We start from the raw sequence: 22,740 nt of genomic DNA on the forward strand, positions 1-22,740 counted from the left end.
TTCCATTCCATTCCATTCCATTCCATTCCATTCCATTCCATTCCATTCCATTCCATTCCGTTCTAATCGGGTTGATTCCATTCTATTCCATTCCATTCCATTCCATTCCATTCAATTCCATTCCATTCCATTCCATTCCATTCCATTCTATTCCATTCCATTCTACTCCATTGAATTCCATTCCATTCCATTCTATTCCATTCCATTCCATTCCTTTCCATTCCATTTAGTTCTACTCGGGTTGATTCCATTCCATTCCATTCCATTCCTTTCCATTCCATTCCAATCCATTCCATTCCATTACTTTCCATTCCATTCCATTCCAATCCATTCCATTCTACTCGGGTTGACTCCATTCCATTCCATTCCATTACATTACATTCCATTATATTCCATTCCATTCCATTCGATTCCGTTCGATTCCATTCCATTCCATTCCATTCCATTCCATTCCATTCCATTCGATTCCATTCCATTCCATTCGATTCCATTCCATTCCATTCCATTCCATTCCATTCCATTCCATTCCAATCCATTCCATTCTACTCGGGTTGATTCAATTCCTTTCCATTCCATTCCATTCCATTCCATTCCATTCCATTCCTTTCGATTCCATTCCTTTCCATTCCATTCCATTCCATTCCATTCCATTCCATTCCATTCCATTCCATTCCGTTCTACTCGGGTTGATTCCACTCCATTCCATTCCATTCCATTCCATTCCATTCCATTCCATTCCATTCCATTCCATTCCTTTCCATTCCAACCCATTCCGTTCTACTCGGGTTGATTCCATTCCATTCCATTGAATTCCATTCCATTCCATTCCATTCCATTCCATTCCATTCCATTCCATTCCATTCGATTCCATTCCATTCCATTCCATTCCAAACCATTCCATTCTACTCGGGTTCATCATTCCATTCCATTCCATTCCACTCGGGTTCATTCCATTCCATTCCATTCCATTCCATTCCATTCCATTCCATTCCACTCGGGTGCATTCCATTCCATTCCATTCCATTCCATTCCATTCCATTCCATTCCGTTCTGCTCAGGTTGATTTCCATTCCATTCCATTCCATTCCATTCCATTCCATTCCATTCCATTCCATTCCATTCCATTCCATTCCATTCCATTCCATTCCATTCCATTCCGTTCTACTCGGCTTGAATCCATTGAGTTCCGTTCCGTTCCTTTCCGTCCCGACACGTCCCGTCCCGTCCCGTCCCGTCCCGTCCCGTCCCGTGCCGTTTTACTCGGGTTGATTCCTTTCCATTCCGTTCCGCTCGTTTCCGTTACGTTCCATTCCGTTCCACGCGGGTTGGTTCAATTCCATTCTATTCTATTCTATTCCTTTCCCTTCCATTCCATTCCATTCCATTCCATTCTACTCGGGTTGATTCCATGCCATTCCGTTCCGTTCCATTCCGTCCCATCCCGACCCGTCCCATCCCGTCCCGTCCCGTCCCATCCCGTTCCGTTCCACATGGGTTGATTCAATTCCTTTCGGTTACATTGAATTCCATTCCATTCCATTCTACTCGGATTGATTCCATTCCATTCCATTCCATTCCATTCCATACAATTCCATTCCATTCCATTTCATTGCATTCCATTCCATTCCATTTCTTTCGATTCCATTCGTTTCCATTCCATTCCATTCCATTCCAATCCATTCCATTCTACTCGGGTTGATTCCATTCCATTCCATTCCATTCCATTCCATTCCATTCCATTCCATTCCATTCCATTCCACTCGATTCCATTCCATTCCTTTCCATTCCATTCCAATCCATTCCATTCTACTCGGGTGGATTCCATTCCATTCCATTCGATTCCATTCCATTCCATTCCATTCCATTCCGTTCTAGTCGGGTTGATTCCATTCTATTCCATTCCATTCCATTCCATTCCATTCCATTCCATTCCATTCCATTCCATTCCATTCCATGCCATTCCATTCTATTCCATTCCATTCTACTCCATTGAATTCCATTCCATTCCATTCAATTCCATTCCATTCCATTCCTTTCCATTCCATTTAGTTCTACTCGGGTTGATTCCATTCCATTCCATTCCATTCCATTCCATTCCATTCCATTCCATTCGATTCCATTCCATTCCATTGCATTCCATTCCATTCCATTCCATTCCAATCCATTCTTTTCTACTCGGGTTGATTCCATTCCATTCCATTCCATTCCATTCCATTCCATTCCATTCCGTTCTACTCGGGTTGATTCCACTCCATTCCATTCCATTCCATTCCATTCCATTCCATTCCATTCCATTCCATTCCATTCCTTTCCATTCCAACCAATTCCGTTCTACTCGGGTTGATTCCATTCCATTCCATTCCATTCCGTTCCATTCCATTCCATTCCATTCCATTCGATTCCATTCCATTCCATTCCATTCCAAACCATTCCATTCTACACGGGTTCATCATTCCATTCCATTCCATTCCATTCCATTCCATTCCACTTTGGTTCATTCCATTCCATTCCATTCCATTGCATTCCATTCCATTCCATTCCACTCGGGTGCATTCCATTCCATTCCATTCCATTCCATTCCATTCCATTCCATTCCATTCCATTCCATTCGATTCCATTCCATTCCATTCCATTCCATTCCATTCTGTTCCATTCTATTACATTCCATTCCATTCTGTTCCACTCGGGTTGATTCCATTCTATTCCATTCCATTCCACTCGATTCCATTCCATTCCATTCCATTCCATTCCAATCTATTCCATTCGATTCCATTCCATTCCATTCCATTCCATTCCATTCCATTCCATTCCAATCTATTCCATTCGATTCCATTCCATTCCATTCCATTCCATTCCATTCCATTCCATTCCAATCCATTCCATTCTACTCGTGTTGATTCCCTTCCATTCCATTCCACTCCATTCCATTCCATTCCATTCCATTCCATTCCATTCCATTCCATTCCATTCCATTCCATTCCGTTCTACTCGGGTTGATTCCATTCTATTCCATTACATTCCATTCGATTCCATTCGATTCCATTCGATTCCTTTCCATTCCATTCCATTCCATTCCAATCCATTCCATTCTATTCCATTCCATTCCATTCCATTCCATTCCATTCCATTCCAATCCATTCCCTTCCGTTCTATTCGGGTTGATTCCATTCCATTCCATTCCATTCCATTCCATTCCATTCCATTCCATTCCATTCCATTCCATTCTATTGCATTCCATTCGATTCCATTCGATTCCATTCCATTCCATTCCATTCCATTCCATTCCATTCCATTCCATTCCATTCCATTCCATTCTATTCCATTCCATTCCATTCTGTTCCATTCTATTACATTCCATTCCATTCTGTTCCACTCGGGTTGATTCCATTGTATTCCATTCCATTCCATTCGATTCCATTCGATATCATTCGATTCCATTCCATTCCATTCCATTCCATTCCATTCCATTCCATTCTATTCCATTCCATTCCATTCCATTCCATTCCATTCTATTCCATTCCATTCCATTCCGTTCTACTCGGGTTGATTCCATTCCATTCCATTTCATTCCATTCCATTCCATTCCATTCCATTCGATTCCATTCGATTCCATTCCATTCCATTCCATTCCAATCCATTCCATTCTACTCGGGTTGATTCCATTCCATCCCATTCCATTCCATTCCATTCCATTCCATTCCATTCCATTCCACTCGATTCCATTCCATTCCATTCCATTCCATTCCAATCCATTCCATTCTACTCGGGTGGATTCCATTCCATTCCATTCTTTTCCATTCCATTCCATTCCATTCCATTCCATTACATTCCATTCGGTTCCATTCCATTCCATTCCATTCCATTCCATTCCATTCCATTCCATTCCATTCCATTCCGTTCTAATCGGGTTGATTCCATTCTATTCCATTCCATTCCATTCCATTCCATTCAATTCCATTCCATTCCATTCCATTCCATTCCATTCTATTCCATTCCATTCTACTCCATTGAATTCCATTCCATTCCATTCTATTCCATTCCATTCCATTCCTTTCCATTCCATTTAGTTCTACTCGGGTTGATTCCATTCCATTCCATTCCATTCCTTTCCATTCCATTCCAATCCATTCCATTCCATTACTTTCCATTCCATTCCATTCCAATCCATTCCATTCTACTCGAGTTGACTCCATTCCATTCCATTCCATTACATTACATTCCATTATATTCCATTCCATTCCATTCGATTCCGTTCGATTCCATTCCATTCCATTCCATTCCATTCCATTCCATTCCATTCCATTCCATTCGATTCCATTCCATTCCATTCGATTCCATTCCATTCCATTCCATTCCATTCCATTCCATTCCAATCCATTCCATTCTACTCGGGTTGATTCAATTCCATTCCATTCCATTCCATTCCATTCCATTCCATTCCTTTCGATTCCATTCCTTTCCATTCCATTCCATTCCATTCCATTCCATTCCATTCCATTCCATTCCGTTCTACTCGGGTTGATTCCACTCCATTCCATTCCATTCCATTCCATTCCATTCCATTCCATTCCATTCCAATCCATTCCATTCTACTCGGGTTGATTCTATTCCATTCCAATCCATTCCATTCCATTCCATTCCATTCCATTCCATTCCATTCCATTCCATTCTATTCCTTTCGATTCCATTCCATTCCATTAAATTCCATTCCATTCCATTCCATTCCATTCCATTCCATTCCATTCCATTCCATTCCATTCCATTCCATTCCGTTCTACTCGGTTTGATTCCACTCCATTCCATTCCATTCCATTCCATTATATACCATCCCATTCGATTCCATTCCATTCCATTCCATTCCATTCCATTCCATTCCATTCCATTCCATTCCATTCCATTCCATTCCGTTCTAGTCGGGTTGATTCCATTCTATTCCATTCCATTCCATTCCATTCCATTCCATTCCATTCCATTCGATTCCATTCCATTCCATTCCATTCTATTCCATTCCATTCTACTCCATTGAATTCCTTTCCATTCCATTCAATTCCATTCCATTCCATCCCTTTCCATTCCATTTAGTTCTACTCGGGTTGATTCCATTCCATTCCGTTCCATTCCATTCCATTCCATTCCATTCAATTCCATTCCATTCCGTTACTTTCCATTCCATTCCATTCAAATCCATTCCATTCTACTCGGGTTGACTCCATTCCATTCCATTCCTTTCCATTCCATTATATTCCATTCTAATCCATTCGATTCCGTTCGATTCCATTCCATTCCATTCCATTCCATTCCATTGCATTCCATTCCATTCCATTCCATTCCATTCCGTTCTACTCGGGTTGATTCCATTCCATTCCTTTCCATTCCATTCCATTCCATTCCATTCCATTCCATTCCATTCCATTCCATTCCATTCCATTCCATTCCATTCCCTTCCATTCCATTCCATTCCAATCCATTCCATTCTACTCGGGTTGATTCCATTCCATTCCATTGCATTCGACTCCATTCGATTCCATTCGATTCCATTCCATTCCATTCCGTTCCATTCCATTCCATTCCATTCCATTCTATTCCATTGAATTCCATTCCATTCCATTCCATTCCATTCCATTCCATTCCATTCCATTCCATTCCATTCCATTCCATTCCATTCCATTCCGTTCTACTCGGGTTGATTCCATTCCATTCCATTCCATTCCATTCCATTCCATTCCATTCCATTCCATTCCAATCTATTCCATTCTATTCAATTCGATTCCATTCGATTCCATTCAATTCCATTCAATTCCATTCCATTCCATTCCAATCCATTCCATTCTACTCGGGTTGATTCCATTCCATTCCATTCCATTCCATTCCATTCCATTCCATTCCATTCCATTCCATTCCATTCCATTCGATTCCATTCGATTCCATTCCATTCCATTCCATTCCATTCCATTCCATTCCATTCCATTCCATTCCAATCTATTCCATTCCATTCCATTCCATTCCATTCCATTCCATTCCATTCCATTCCATTCCAATCCATTCCATTCTACTCGTGTTGATTCCCTTCCATTCCATTCCACTCCATTCCATTCCATTCCATTCCATTCCATTTCATTCCATTCCATTCCATTCCATTCCATTCCATTCCATTCCGTTCTACTCGGGTTGATTCCATTCTATTCCATTACATTCCATTCGATTCCATTCGATTCCATTCGATTCCTTTCCATTCCATTCCATTCCATTCCATTCCATTCCATTCTATTCCATTCCATTCCATTCCATTCCATTCCATTCCATTCCATTCCAATCCATTCCCTTCCGTTCTATTCGGGTTGATTCCATTCCATTCCATTCCATTCCATTCCATTCCATTCCATTCCATTCCATTCTATTGCATTCCATTCGATTCCATTCGATTCCATTCCATTCCATTCCATTCCATTCCATTCCATTCCATTCCATTCTATTCCATTCCATTCCATTCTGTTCCATTCTATTCCATTCCATTCCATTCCGTTCCACTCGGGTTGATTCCATTCTATTCCATTCCATTCCATTCGATTCCATTCGATATCATTCGATTCCTTTCCATTCCATTCCATTCCATTCCATTCCATTCCATTCCATTCCATTCCATTCTATTCCATTCCATTCCATTCCATTCCATTCCATTCTATTCCATTCCATTCCATTCCGTTCTACTCGGGTTGATTCCATTCCATTCCATTTCATTCCATTCCATTCCATTCCATTCCATTCCATTCCATTCGATTCCATTCCATTCCATTCCATTCCAATCCATTCCATTCTACTCGGGTTGATTCCATTCCATTCCATTCCATTCCATTCCATTCCATTCCATTCCATTCCATTCCATTCCACTCGATTCCATTCCATTCCATTCCATTCCATTCCAATCCATTCCATTCTACTCGGGTGGATTCCATTCCATTCCATTCTTTTCCATTCCATTCCATTCCATTCCATTCCATTACATTCCATTCGGTTCCATTCCATTCCATTCCATTCCATTCCATTCCATTCCATTCCATTCCATTCCATTCCATTCCATTCCGTTCTAATCGGGTTGATTCCATTCTATTCCATTCCATTCCATTCCATTCCATTCAATTCCATTCCATTCCATTCCATTCCATTCCATTCCATTCTATTCCATTCCATTCTACTCCATTGAATTCCATTCCATTCCATTCTATTCCATTCCATTCCATTCCTTTCCATTCCATTTAGTTCTACTCGGGTTGATTCCATTCCATTCCTTTCCATTCCATTCCAATCCATTCCATTCCATTACTTTCCATTCCATTCCATTCCAATCCATTCCATTCTACTCGGGTTGACTCCATTCCATTCCATTCCATTACATTACATTCCATTATATTCCATTCCATTCCATTCGATTCCGTTCGATTCCATTCCATTCCATTCCATTCCATTCCATTCCATTCCATTCCATTCCATTCCATTCGATTCCATTCCATTCCATTCGATTCCATTCCATTCCATTCCATTCCATTCCATTCCATTCCAATCCATTCCATTCTACTCGGGTTGATTCAATCCCATTCCATTCCATTCCATTCCATTCCATTCCATTCCTTTCGATTCCATTCCTTTCCATTCCATTCCATTCCATTCCATTCCATTCCATTCCATTCCATTCCATTCCGTTCTACTCGGGTTGATTCCACTCCATTCCATTCCATTCCATTCCATTCCATTCCATTCCATTCCATTCCAACCCATTCGGTTCTACTCGGGTTGATTCCATTCCATTCCATTGAATTCCATTCCATTCCATTCCATTCCATTCCATTCCATTCCATTCCATTCCATTCCATTCGATTCCATTCCATTCCATTCCATTCCAAACCATTCCATTCTACTCGGGTTCATCATTCCATTCCATTCCATTCCATTCCATTCCACTCGGGTTCATTCCATTCCATTCCATTCCATTCCATTCCATTCCACTCGGGTGCATTCCATTCCATTCCATTCCATTCCATTCCATTCCATTCCATTCCGTTCTGCTCAGGTTGATTTCCATTCCATTCCATTCCATTCCATTCCATTCCATTCCATTCCATTCCATTCCATTCCATTCCATTCCATTCCATTCCATTCCATTCCGTTCTACTCGGCTTGAATCCATTGAGTTCCGTTCCGTTCCTTTCCGTCCCGACACGTCCCGTCCCGTCCCGTCCCGTCCCGTCCCGTCCCGTGTCGTTTTACTCGGGTTGATTCCTTTCCATTCCGTTCCGCTCGTTTCCGTTACGTTCCATTCCGTTCCAAGCGTGTTGGTTCAACTCCATTCTATTCTATTCTATTCCTTTCCCTTCCATTCCATTCCATTCCATTCCATTCTACTCGGGTTGATTCCATGCCATTCCGTTCCGCTCCATTCCGTTCCATGCGGGTTGGTTCAATTCCATTCTATTCTATTCTATTCCTTTCCCTTCCATTCCATTCCATTCCATTCCATTCTACTCGGGTTGATTCCATGCCATTCCGTTCCGTTCCATTCCGTCCCATCCCGACCCGTCCCATCCCGTCCCGTCCCGTCCCATCCCGTTCCGTTCCACATGGGTTGATTCAATTCCTTTCGGTTACATTGAATTCCATTCCATTCCATTCTACTCGGATTGATTCCATTCCATTCCATTCCATTCCATTCCATTCCATTCCATTCCATTCCATTCCATTCCATTGCGTTCCATTCGATTCGATTCCATTCCATTCCTTTCCATTCCATTCCAATCCATTCCATTCTACTTGGGTTGATTCCATTCCATTCCATTCCATTCCATTCGATTCCATTCAATTCCATTCCATTCCATTCCATTCCATTCCATTCCATTCCATTCCATTCCACTCGATTCCATTCCATTCCATTCCATTCCAATCCATTCCATTCTACTCGGGTGGATTCCATTCCATTCCATTCCTTTCCATTCCATTCCATTCCATTCCATTACATTCCATTCGGTTCCATTCCATTCCATTCCATTCCATTCCATTCCATTCCATTCCATTCCATTCCGTTCTAATCGGGTTGATTCCATTCTATTCCATTCCATTCCATTCCATTCCATTCAATTCCATTCCATTCCATTCCATTCCATTCCATTCCATTCTATTCCATTCCATTCTACTCCATTGAATTCCATTCCTTTCCATTCTATTCCATTCCATTCCATTCCTTTCCATTCCATTTAGTTCTACTCGGGTTGATTCCATTCCATTCCATTCCATTCCTTTCCATTCCATTCCAATCCATTCCATTCCATTACTTTCCATTCCATTCCATTCCAATCCATTCCATTCTACTCGGGTTGACTCCATTCCATTCCATTCCATTACATTACATTCCATTATATTCCATTCCATTCCATTCGATTCTGTTCGATTCCACTCCATTCCATTCCATTCCATTCCATTCCATTCCATTCCATTCCATTCGATTCCATTCCATTCCATTCGATTCCATTCCATTCCATTCCATTCCATTCCATTCCATTCCATTCCATTCCAATCCATTCCATTCTACTCGGGTTGATTCAATTCCATTCCATTCCATTCCATTCCATTCCATTCCATTCCATTCCATTCCATTCCTTTCGATTCCATTCCATTCCATTCCATTCCATTCCATTCCATTCCATTCCATTCCATTCCATTCCATTCCGTTCTACTCGTGTTGATTCCATTCCATTCCATTCCATTCCATTCCATTCCATTCCATTCCATTCCATTCCAACCCATTCCGTTCTACTCGGGTTGATTCCATTCCATTCCATTGAATTCCATTCCTTTCCATTCCATTCCATTCCATTCGATTCCATTCCATTCCATTCCATTCCAAACCATTCCATTCTACTCGGGTTCATCATTCCATTCCATTCCATTCCATTCCATTCCACTCGGGTTCATTCCATTCCATTCCATTCCATTCCATTCCATTCCATTCCATTCCACTCGGGTGCATTCCATTCCATTCCATTCCATTCCATTCCATTCCATTCCATTCCATTCCGTTCTGCTCAGGTTGATTTCCATTCCATTCTATTCCATTCCATTCCATTCCATTCCATTCCATTCCATTCCATTCCATTCCATTCCATTCCATTCCATTCCATTCCATTCCATTCCATTCCATTCCATTCCGTTCTACTCGGCTTGAATCCATTGAGTTCCGTTCCGTTCCGTTCCGTCCCGACACGTCCCGTCCCGTCCCGTCCCGTCCCGTCCCGTCCCGTGCCGTTTTACTCGGGTTGATTCCTTTCCATTCCGTTCCGCTCGTTTCCGTTACGTTCCATTCCGTTCCACGCGGGTTGGTTCAATTCCATTCTATTCTATTCTATTCCTTTCCCTTCCATTCCATTCCATTCCATTCCATTCTACTCGGGTTGATTCCATGCCATTCCGTTCCGCTCCATTCCGTACCACGCGGGTTGGTTCAATTCCATTCTATTCTATTCTATTCCTTTCCCTTCCATTCCATTCCATTCCATTCCATTCTACTCGGGTTGATTCCATGCCATTCCGTTCCGTTCCATTCCGTCCCATCCCGACCCGTCCCATCCCGTCCCGTCCCGTCCCATCCCGTTCCGTTCCACATGGGTTGATTCAATTCCTTTCGGTTACATTGAATTCCATTCCATTCCATTCTACTCGGATTGATTCCATTCCATTCCATTCCATTCCATTCCATACCATTCCATTCCATTCCATTTCATTCCATTCCATTCCATTCCATTTCTTTCGATTCCATTCGTTTCCATTCCATTCCATTCCATTCCAATCCATTCCATTCTACTCGGGTGGATTCCATTCCATTCCATTCCATTCCATTCCATTCCATTCCATTCCATTCCATTCCATTCCATTCCATTCCATTCCATTCCATTCCATTCCATTCCATTCCATTCCATTCCGTTCTAGTCGGGTTGATTCCATTCTATTCCATTCCATTCCATTCCATTCCATTCCATTCCATTCCATTCCATTCCATTCCATTCCATTCTATTCCATTCCATTCTACTCCATTGAATTCCATTCCATTCCATTCAATTCCATTCCATTCCATTCCTTTCCATTCCATTTAGTTCTACTCGGGTTGATTCCATTCCATTCCATTCCATTCCATTCCATTCCATTCCATTCCATTCCATTCCATTACTTTCCATTCCATTCCATTCCAATCCATTCCATTCTACTCGGGTTGACTCCATTCCATTCCATTCCATTCCATTCCATTCCATTCCATTCCATTCCATTCCATTCCATTATATTCCATTCTATTCCATTCGATTCCATTCGATTCCATTCCATTCCATTCCATTCCATTCGATTCCATTCCATTCCATTCGATTCCATTCCATTCCATTCGATTCCATTCCATTCCATTCCATTCCATTCCATTCCATTCCATTCCATTCCATTTACTCCATTCCGTTCTACTCGGGTTGATTCCATTGAGTTTGGTTCCGTCCCGTCCCGTCCCGTCCCGTCCCGTCCCGTCCCGTCCCGTCCCGTCCCGTCCCGTGCCGTTTTACTCAGGTTGATTCCTTTCCATTCCGTTCCGCTCGTTTCCTTTACTTTCCATTCCGTTCCACGCGGGTTGGTTCAATTCCATTCTATTCTATTCTATTCCTTTCCCTTCCATTCCATTCCATTCCATTCCATTCTACTCGGGTTGATTCCATGCCATTCCGTTCCGTTCCATTCCGTCCCATCCCGATCCGTCCCATCCCGTCCCGTCCAGTCCCATCCCGTTCCATTCCACATGGGTTGATTCAATTCCTTTCGGTTAGATTGAACTCCATTCCATTCCATTCTACTCGGATTGACTCCATTCCATTCCATTCCATTCCATTCCATTCCATTCCATTCCATTCCATTCCATTCCATTCCATTCTACTCGGGTTGATTCCATTCTATTCCATTCCATTCCATTCCATTCCATTCCATTCCATTCCATTCCATTCCATTCCATTCCATTCCATTCAATTCCATTCCATTCCATTTCATTCCATTCCATTCCATTCCATTCCATTCCATTCGATTCCATTCCATTCCATTCCATTCCATTCCATTCCATTCCATTCCATTCCACTCCATTCCATTCCATTCCGTTCTACTCGGGTTGATTCCATTCTATTCCATTCCATTCCGTTCGATTCCATTTGATTCCATTCGATTCCATTCCATTCCATTCCATTCCCTTCCATTCCATTCTATTCCATTGAATTCCATTCCATTCCATTCCATTCCATTCCATTCCATTCCATTCCATTCCATTCCATTCCATTCCATTCCATTCCAATACATTCCATTCTACTCTGGTTGATTCCATTCGATTCCATTCCATTCCATTCCATTCGTCTCCATTCGATTCCATTCCATTCCATTCCATTCTATTCCATTGAATTCCATTGAATTCCATTCCATTCCATTCCATTCCATTCCATTCCATTCGATTCCATTCCATTCCATTCCATTCCATTCGATTCCATTCCATTCCATTCCATTCCATTCCATTCCATTCCATTCCATTCCGTTCTACTCGGGTTGATTCCATTCTATTCCATTCCATTCCGTTCGATTCCATTTGATTCCATTCGATTCCATTCCATTCCATTCCATTCCCTTCCATTCCATTCTATTCCATTGAATTCCATTCCATTCCATTCCATTCCAATCCATTCCATTCCATTCCATTCCGTTCTACTCTGATTGATTCCATTCCATTCCATTCCATTCCAATCCATTCCATTCTACTCGGGTTGATTCCATTCCATTCCATTCCATTCCATTCCATTCCATTCCATTCCATTCTATTCCTTTCGATTCCATTCCATTCCATTAAATTCCATTCCATTCCATTCCATTCCATTCCATTCCATTCCATTCCATTCCATTCCGTTCTACTCGGGTTGATTCCACTCCATTCCATTCCATTCCATTCCATTCCATACCATTCCATTCGATTCCATTCCATTCCATTCCATTCCATTCCATTCCATTCCATTCCATTCCGTTCTAGTCGGGTTGATTCCATTCTATTCCATTCCATTCCATTCCATTCCATTCCATTCCATTCGATTCCATTCCATTCCATTCCATTCTATTCCATTCCATTCTACTCCATTGAATTCCATTCCATTCCATTCAATTCCATTCCATTCCATTCCATTCCATTCCATTCTATTCCATTCCATTCTACTCCATTGAATTCCATTCCATTCCATTCTATTCCATTCCATTCCACTCCTTTCCATTCCATTTAGTTCTACTCGGGTTGATTCCATTCCATTCCATTCCATTCCTTTCCATTCCATTCCAATCCATTCCATTCCATTACTTTCCATTCCATTCCATTCCAATCCATTCCATTCTACTCGTGTTGACTCCATTCCATTCCATTCCATTACATTACATTCCATTGTATTCCATTCCATTCCATTCGATTCCGTTCGATTCCACTCCATTCCATTCCATTCCATTCCATTCCATTCCATTCCATTCCATTCCATTCCATTCGATTCCATTCCATTCCATTCCATTCCATTCCATTCCATTCCATTCCATTCCAATCCATTCCATTCTACTCGGGTTGATTCAATTCCATTCCATTCCATTCCATTCCATTCCATTCCATTCCATTCCATTCCATTCCTTTCGATTCCATTCCATTCCATTCCATTCCATTCCATTCCATTCCATTCCATTCCATTCCATTCCATTCCATTCCATTCCATTCCATTCCATTCCATTCCATTCCGTTCTACTCGGGTTGATTCCATTCCATTCCATTCCATTCCATTCCATTCCATTCCATTCCATTCCAACCCATTCCGTTCTACTCGGGTTGATTCCATTCCATTCCATTGAATTCCATTGAATTCCATTCCATTCCATTCCATTCCATTCCATTCCATTCCATTCCATTCCATTCCATTCCATTCCAAACCATTCCATTCTACTCGGGTTCATCATTCCATTCCATTCCATTCCATTCCATTCCACTCGGGTTCATTCCATTCCATTCCATTCCATTCCATTCCATTCCATTCCATTCCATTCCATTCCGTTCTACTCGGCTTGAATCCATTGAGTTCCGTTCCGTTCCGTTCCGTCCCGACACGTCCCGTCCCGTCCCGTCCCGTCGCGTCCCGTCCCGTGCCGTTTTACTCGGGTTGATTCCTTTCCATTCCGTTCCGCTCGTTTCCGTTACGTTCCATTCCGTTCCACGCGGGTTGGTTCAATTCCATTCTATTCTATTCTATTCCTTTCCCTTCCATTCCATTCCATTCCATTCCATTCTACTCGGGTTGATTCCATGCCATTCCGTTCCGCTCCATTCCGTTCCACGCGGGTTGGTTCAATTCCATTCTATTCTATTCTATTCCTTTCCCTTCCATTCCATTCCATTCCATTCCATTCTACTCGGGTTGATTCCATGCCATTCCGTTCCGTTCCATTCCGTCCCATCCCGACCCGTCCCATCCCGTCCCGTCCCGTCCCATCCCGTTCCGTTCCACATGGGTTGATTCAATTCCTTTCGGTTACATTGAATTCCATTCCATTCCATTCTACTCGGATTGATTCCATTCCATTCCATTCCATTCCATTCCATTCCATACCATTCCATTCCATACCATTTCATTCCATTCCATTCCATTCCATTTCTTTCGATTCCATTCGTTTCCATTCCATTCCATTCCATTCCAATCCATTCCATTCTACTCGGGTTGATTCCATTCCATTCCATTCCATTCCATTCCATTCCATTCCATTCCACTCGATTCCATTCCATTCCTTTCCATTCCATTCCAATCCATTCCATTCTACTCGGGTGGATTCCATTCCATTCCATTCCATTCCATTCCATTCCATTCCATTCCATTCCATTCCATTCCATTCCATTCGATTCCATTCCATTCCATTCCATTCCATTCCATTCCATTCCATTCCGTTCTAGTCGGGTTGATTCCATTCTATTCCATTCCATTCCATTCCATTCCATTCCATTCCATTCCATTCCATTCCATTCTATTCCATTCCATTCTACTCCATTGAATTCCATTCCATTCCATTCAATTCCATTCCATTCCATTCCTTTCCATTCCATTTAGTTCTACTCGGGTTGATTCCATTCCATTCCATTCCATTCCATTCCATTCCATTCCATTCCATTCCATTCCATTCCATTCCATTCCATTCCATTCCTTTCCATTCCATTCCATTCCAATCCATTCCATTCTACTCGGGTTGACTCCATTCCATTCCATTCCATTCCATTCCATTCCATTCCATTCCATTCCATTCCATTCCATTCCATTCCATTCCATTATATTCCATTCTATTCCATTCGATTCCGTTCGATTCCATTCCATTCCATTCCATTCCATTCCATTCCATTCCATTCCATTCGATTCCATTCCATTCCATTCGATTCCATTCCATTCCATTCCATTCCATTCCATTCCATTCCATTTACTCCATTCCGTTCTACTCGGGTTGATTCCATTGAGTTTGGTTCCGTCCCGTCCCGTCCCGTCCCGTCCCGTGCCGTTTTACTCAGGTTGATTCCTTTCCATTCCGTTCCGCTCGTTTCCTTTACTTTCCATTCCGTTCCACGCGGGTTGGTTCAATTCCATTCTATTCTATTCTATTCCTTTCCCTTCCATTCCATTCCATTCCATTCCATTCTACTCGGGTTGATTCCATGCCATTCCGTTCCGTTCCATTCCGTCCCATCCCGATCCGTCCCATCACGTCCCGTCCCGTCCCGTCCCATCCCGTTCCATTCCACATGGGTTGATTCAATTCCTTTCGGTTAGATTGAACTCCATTCCATTCCATTCTACTCGGATTGACTCCATTCCATTCCATTCCATTCCATTCCATTCCATTCCATTCCATTCCATTCCATTCCATTCCAATCCATTCCATTCTACTCGGGTTGATTCCATTCTATTCCATTCCATTCCATTCCATTCCATTCCATTCCATTCCATTCCATTCCATTCCATTCCATTCCATTTCATTCCATTCCATTCCATTCCATTCCATTCCATTCCATTCCATTCCATTCGATTCCATTCCATTCCATTCCATTCCATTCCATTCCATTCCATTCCATTCCATTCCGTTCTACTCGGGTTGATTCCATTCTATTCCATTCCATTCCGTTCGATTCCATTTGATTCCATTCGATTCCATTCCATTCCATTCCATTCCCTTCCATTCCATTCTATTCCATTGAATTCCATTCCATTCCATTCCATTCCATTCCATTCCATTCCATTCCATTCCATTCCATTCCATTCCAATACATTCCATTCTACTGTGGTTGATTCCATTCCATTCCATTCCATTCCATTCCATTCGTCTCCATTCGATTCCATTCCATTCCATTCCATTCTATTCCATTGAATTCCATTGAATTCCATTCCATTCCATTCCATTCCATTCCATTCCATTCGATTCCATTCCATTCCATTCCATTCCATTCCATTCCATTCCATTCCATTCCATTCCATTCCATTCCATTCCATTCCATTCCGTTCTACTCGGGTTGATTCCATTCTATTCCATTCCATTCCGTTCGATTCCATTTGATTCCATTCGATTCCATTCCATTCCATTCCATTCCCTTCCATTCCATTCTATTCCATTGAATTCCATTCCATTCCATTCCATTCCATTCCATTCCATTCCGTTCTACTCTGATTGATTCCATTCCATTCCATTCCATTCCATTCCATTGAGTTCCATTCGATTCCATTTGATTCCATTCCATTCCATTCCATTCCAATCCATTCCATTCTACTCGGGTTGATTCCATTCCATTCCATTCCATTCCATTCCATTCCATTCCATTCCATTCCATTCCATTCCATTCCGTTCTACTCGGGTTGATTCCACTCCATTCCATTCCATTCCATTCCATTCCATACCATTCCATTCGATTCCATTCCATTCCATTCCATTCCATTCCATTCCATTCCATTCCATTCCGTTCTAGTCGGGTTGATTCCATTCTATTCCATTCCATTCCATTCCATTCCATTCCATTCCATTCGATTCCATTCCATTCCATTCCATTCTATTCCATTCCATTCTACTCCATTGAATTCCATTCCATTCCATTCAATTCCATTCCATTCCATCCCTTTCCATTCCATTTAGTTCTACTCATGTTGATTCCATTCCATTCCATTCCATTCCATTCCATTCCATTCCATTCAATTCCATTCCATTCCGTTACTTTCCATTCCATTCCATTCCAATCCATTCCATTCTACTCGGGTTGACTCCATTCCATTCCATTCCTTTCCATTCCATTGTATTCCATTCTATTCCATTCGATTCCGTTCGATTCCATTCCATTCCATTCCATTCCATCCCATTGCATTCCATTCCATTCCATTCCATTCCATTCCTTTCTACTCGGGTTGATTCCATTCCATTCCTTTCCATTCCATTCCATTCCATTCCATTCCATTCCATTCCATTCCATTCCATTCCATTCCATTCACTTCCATTCCATTCCATTCCAATCCATTCCATTCTACTCGGGTTGATTCCATTCCATTCCATTGCATTCGACTCCATTCGATTCCATTCGATTCCATTCCATTCCATTCCGTTCCATTCCATTCCATTCCATTCCATTCTATTCCATTGAATTCCATTCCATTCCATTCCATTCCATTCCATTCCATTCCATTCCTTTCCATTCCATTCCATTCCATTCCATTCCGTTCTACTCGGGTTGATTCCATTCCATTCCATTCCATTCCATTCCATTCCATTCCATTCCATTCCATTCCATTCCATTCCAATCTATTCCATTCTATTCAATTCGATTCCATTCGATTCCATTCAATTCCATTCAATTCCATTCCATTCCATTCCAATCCATTCCATTCTACTCGGGTTGATTCCATTCCATTCCATTCCATTCCATTCCATTCCATTCCATTCCATTCCATTCCATTCGATTCCATTCCATTCCATTCCATTCCATTCCATTCCATTCCATTCCATTCCATTCCATTCCATTCCATTCCATTCCAATCTATTCCATTCGATTCCATTCCATTCCATTCCATTCCATTCCATTCCATTCCATTCCAATCCATTCCATTCTACTCGTGTTGATTCCCTTCCATTCCATTCCACTCCATTCCATTCCATTCCATTCCATTCCATTCCATTCCATTCCATTCCATTCCATTCCATTCCATTCCATTCCGTTCTACTCGGGTTGATTCCATTCTATTCCATTACATTCCATTCGATTCCATTCGATTCCATTCGATTCCTTTCCATTCCATTCCATTCCATTCCATTCCATTCCATTCTATTCCATTCCATTCCATTCCATTCCATTCCATTCCATTCCAATCCATTCCCTTCCGTTCTATTCGGGTTGATTCCATTCCATTCCATTCCATTCCATTCCATTCCATTCCATTCCATTCCATTCCATTCCATTGCATTCCATTCGATTCCATTCGATTCCATTCCATTCCATTCCATTCCATTCCATTGAATTCCATTCCATTCCATTCCATTCTATTCCATTCCATTCCATTCTGTTCCATTCTATATCATTCCATTCCATTCCGTTCCACTCGGGTTGATTCCATTCTATTCCATTCCATTCCATTCGATTCCATTCGATATCATTCGATTCCATTCCATTCCATTCCATTCCATTCCATTCCATTCCATTCCATTCCATTCTATTCCATTCCATTCCATTCCATTCCATTCTATTCCATTCCATTCCATTCCATTCCATTCCATTCTATTGCATTCCATTCCATTCCGTTCTACTCGGGTTGATTCCATTCCATTCCATTTCATTCCATTCCTTTCCATTCCATTCCATTCGATTCCATTCGATTCCATTCCATTCCATTCCATTCCAATCCATTCCATTCTACTCGGGTTGATTCCATTCCATTCCATTCCATTCCATTCCATTCCATTCCATTCCATTCCATTCCATTCCATTCCACTCGATTCCATTCCATTCCATTCCATTCCATTCCATTCCAATCCATTCCATTCTACTCGGGTGGATTCCATTCCATTCCATTCTTTTCCATTCCATTCCATTCCATTCCATTCCATTACATTCCATTCGGTTCCATTCCATTCCATTCCATTCCATTCCATTCCATTCCATTCCATTCCATTCCTTTCTAATCGGGTTGATTCCATTCTATTCCATTCCATTCCATTCCATTCCATTCCATTCAATTCCATTCCATTCCATTCCATTCCATTCCATTCTATTCCATTCCATTCTACTCCATTGAATTCCATTCCATTCCATTCTATTCCATTCCATTCCATTCCTTTCCATTCCATTTAGTTCTACTCGGGTTGATTCCATTCCATTCCATTCCATTCCTTTCCATTCCATTCCATTCCATTCCATTCCATTCCATTCCATTCCATTCCGTTCTACTCGGCTTTAATCCATTGAGTTCCGTTCCGTTCCGTTCCGTCCCGACACGTCCCGTCCCGTCCCGTCCCGTCCCGTCCCGTCCCGTGCCGTTTTACTCGGGTTGATTCCTTTCCATTCCGTTCCGCTCGTTTCCGTTACGTTCCATTCCGTTCCACGCGGGTTGGTTCAATTCCATTCTATTCTATTCTATTCCTTTCCCTTCCATTCCATTCCATTCCATTCCATTCTACTCGGGTTGATTCCATGCCATTCCGTTCCGCTCCATTCCGTTCCACGCGGGTTGGTTCAATTCCATTCTATTCTATTCTATTCCTTTCCCTTCCATTCCATTCCATTCCATTCCATTCTACTCGGGTTGATTCCATGCCATTCCGTTCCGTTCCATTCCGTCCCATCCCGACCCGTCCCATCCCGTCCCGTCCCGTCCCATCCCGTTCCGTTCCACATGGGTTGATTCAATTCCTTTCGGTTACATTGAATTCCATTCCATTCCATTCTACTCGGATTGATTCCATTCCATTCCATTCCATTCCATTCCATTCCATTCCATTCCATTCCATTCCATTTCATTCCATTCCATTCCATTCCATTGCGTTCCATTCGATTCGATTCCATTCCATTCCTTTCCATTCCATTCCAATCCATTCCATTCTACTTGGGTTGATTCCATTCCATTCCATTCCATTCCATTCCATTCCATTCCATTCCATTCCATTCCACTCGATTCCATTCCATTCCATTCCATTCCATTCCAATCCATTCCATTCTACTCGGGTGGATTCCATTCCATTCCATTCCTTTCCATTCCATTCCATTCCATTCCATTCCATTACATTCCATTCGGTTCCATTCCATTCCATTCCATTCCATTCCATTCCATTCCATTCCATTCCGTTCTAATCGGGTTGATTCCATTCTATTCCATTCCATTCCATTGAATTCCATTCCATTCAATTCCATTCCATTGCATTCCATTCCATTCCATTCTATTCCATTCCATTCTACTCCATTGAATTCCATTCCATTCCATTCTATTCCATTCCATTCCATTCCTTTCCATTCCATTTAGTTCTACTCGGGTTGATTCCATTCCATTCCATTCCATTCCTTTCCATTCCATTCCAATCAATTCCATTCCATTCCTTTCCATTCCATTCCATTCCAATCCATTCCATTCTACTCGGGTTGACTCCATTCCATTCCATTCCATTACATTACATTCCATTATATTCCATTCCATTCCATTCGATTCCGTTCGATTCCACTCCATTCCATTCCATTCCATTCCATTCCATTAAATTCCATTCGATTCCATTCCATTCCATTCTATTCCATTCCATTCCATTCCATTCCATTCCATTCCATTCCATTCCATTCCATTCCAATCCATTCCATTCTACTCGGGTTGATTCAATTCCATTCCATTCCATTCCATTCGATTCCATTCCATTCCATTCCATTCCATTCCATTCCATTCCATTCCATTCCATTCCATTCCATTCCATTCCATTCCATTCCATTCCATTCAGTTTCATTCCATTCCATTCCATTCCATTCCATTCCATTCCATTCCATTCGATTTAATTCCATTCCATTCCATTCCGTTCTACTCGGGTTGATTCCATTCTATTCCATTCCATTCCGTTCGATTCCATTCGATTCCATTCGACTCCATTCCATTCCATTCCATTCCCTTCCATTCCATTCTATTCCATTGAATTCCATTCCATGGCATTCCATTCCATTCCATTCCATTCCATTCCATTCCATTCCATTCCGTTCTACACTGATTGACTCCATTCCATTCCATTCGATTCCATTCCATTCCATTCCATTCCATTCCATTCCAATACATTCCATTCTACTCGGGTTGATTCCATTCCATTCCATTCCATTCCATTCCATTCCATTCCATTCCATTCCATTCCATTCTATTCCTTTCGATTCCATTCCATTCCATTAAATTCCATTCCATTCCATTCCATTCCATTCCATTCCATTCCATTCCATTCCATTCCGTTCTACTCAGGTTGATTCCACTCCATTCCATTCCATTCCATTCCATACCATTCCATTCGATTCCATTCCATTCCATTCCATTCCATTCCATTCCATTCCATTCCATTCCATTCCATTCCATTCCACTCGGGTTGATTCCATTCTATTCCATTCCATTCCCTTCTATTCCATTTGATATCATTCGATTCCATTCCATCCCATTCCATTCCATTCCATTCCATTCCATTCCGTTCTTCTTGGGTTGATTCCATTCCATTCCATTTCATTCGATTCCATTCCATTCCATTTCTTTCGATTCCATTCGATTCCATTCCATTCCATTCCATTCCAATCCTTTGCATTCTACTCAGTTTGATTCCATTCCATTCCATTCCATTCCATTCAATTCCATTCCATTCCATTTCATTCCATTCCATTCCATTTCATTCCATTCCATTCCATTCCATTCCATTCCATTCCATTCCATTCCATTCCATTCCATTCGATTCCATTCCATTCCATTCCATTCCATTCCATTCCGTTCTACTCGGGTTGATGCCATTCTATTCCATTCCATTCCGTTCGATTCCATTTGATTCCATTCGATTCCATTCCATTCCATTCCATTCCCTTCCATTCCATTCTATTCCATTGAATTCCATTCCATTCCATTCCATTCCATTCCATTCCGTTCTACTCTGATTGATTCCATTAAATTCCATTCCATTCCATTCCGTTCTACTCTGATTGATTCCATTAAATTCCATTCCATTCCATTCCATTCGATTCCATTCCATTCCATTCCATTCCATTCCATTCCATTCCATTCCATTGCATTCCATTCCATTCCAATACATTCCATTCTACTCTGGTTGATTCCACTCCATTCCATTCAATTCCATTCCATTCGTCTCCATTCGATTCCATTCGATTCCATTCCATTCCATTCCATGGAATTCCATTCCATTCCACTCCATTCCATTCCATTCCATTCCATTCCATTCCATTCCATTCCATTCCATTCCGTTCTACTCGGGTTGATTCCATTCCATTCCATTCCATTCCATTCCATTCCATTCCATTCCATTCCACTCCATTCCATTCGATTCCATTCGATTCCATTCCATTCCATTCCATTCCATTCCAATCCATTCCATTCTACTCGGGTTGATTCCATTCCATTCCATTCCATTCCATTCCATTCCATTCCATTCCATTCC

This window comes from Gorilla gorilla, chromosome 17, assembly GCF_029281585.2.
Source record: "Gorilla gorilla gorilla isolate KB3781 chromosome 17, NHGRI_mGorGor1-v2.1_pri, whole genome shotgun sequence".
In the NCBI taxonomy this organism is placed as follows: Eukaryota; Metazoa; Chordata; class Mammalia; order Primates; family Hominidae; genus Gorilla; species Gorilla gorilla.